Source organism: Girardinichthys multiradiatus, chromosome 19 (assembly GCF_021462225.1).
Source record: "Girardinichthys multiradiatus isolate DD_20200921_A chromosome 19, DD_fGirMul_XY1, whole genome shotgun sequence".
Lineage (NCBI taxonomy): Eukaryota > Metazoa > Chordata > Actinopteri > Cyprinodontiformes > Goodeidae > Girardinichthys > Girardinichthys multiradiatus.
The window spans coordinates 5,702,418-5,702,831 of NC_061811.1; positions in this window are offsets into that span (position 1 = coordinate 5,702,418).

Genomic DNA, 414 nt, shown 5'->3' on the forward strand with positions numbered 1-414 from the left:
GCTAACCCAGATTGTATCCAAAAAACATAAAACCACGGCTGCCCAAATCACGACAGAATTAGAATTCAGTGTATGTAAATATTTGGTTTCATGTAGGAAGAAAAATCGGCTCAAGCACCGAGCCTTGTGGTACTCCATGAGTGACTCTGTTAACAGGAACAAACAGGAATTTATGAGACAATTAAATTAATTTGGGGAGTGGAATAATTTCAGCCGCTGCTAAATTGCGATTGACGTCGACTCTTTATTTCAGTCGTAGCAGATTACACCAGGTTAGAAAAGACAAATGGTGTTGAAACATTTTGTCTAAAAATAGCTTAGCGTTTTTCAAAGATGTTTGAAAACACAAGGTGTCGCAGTCCCATCTACGTTCTTCTTCCTGATTGTGTCCCCAGTAGAGGAGGGGAACTATCT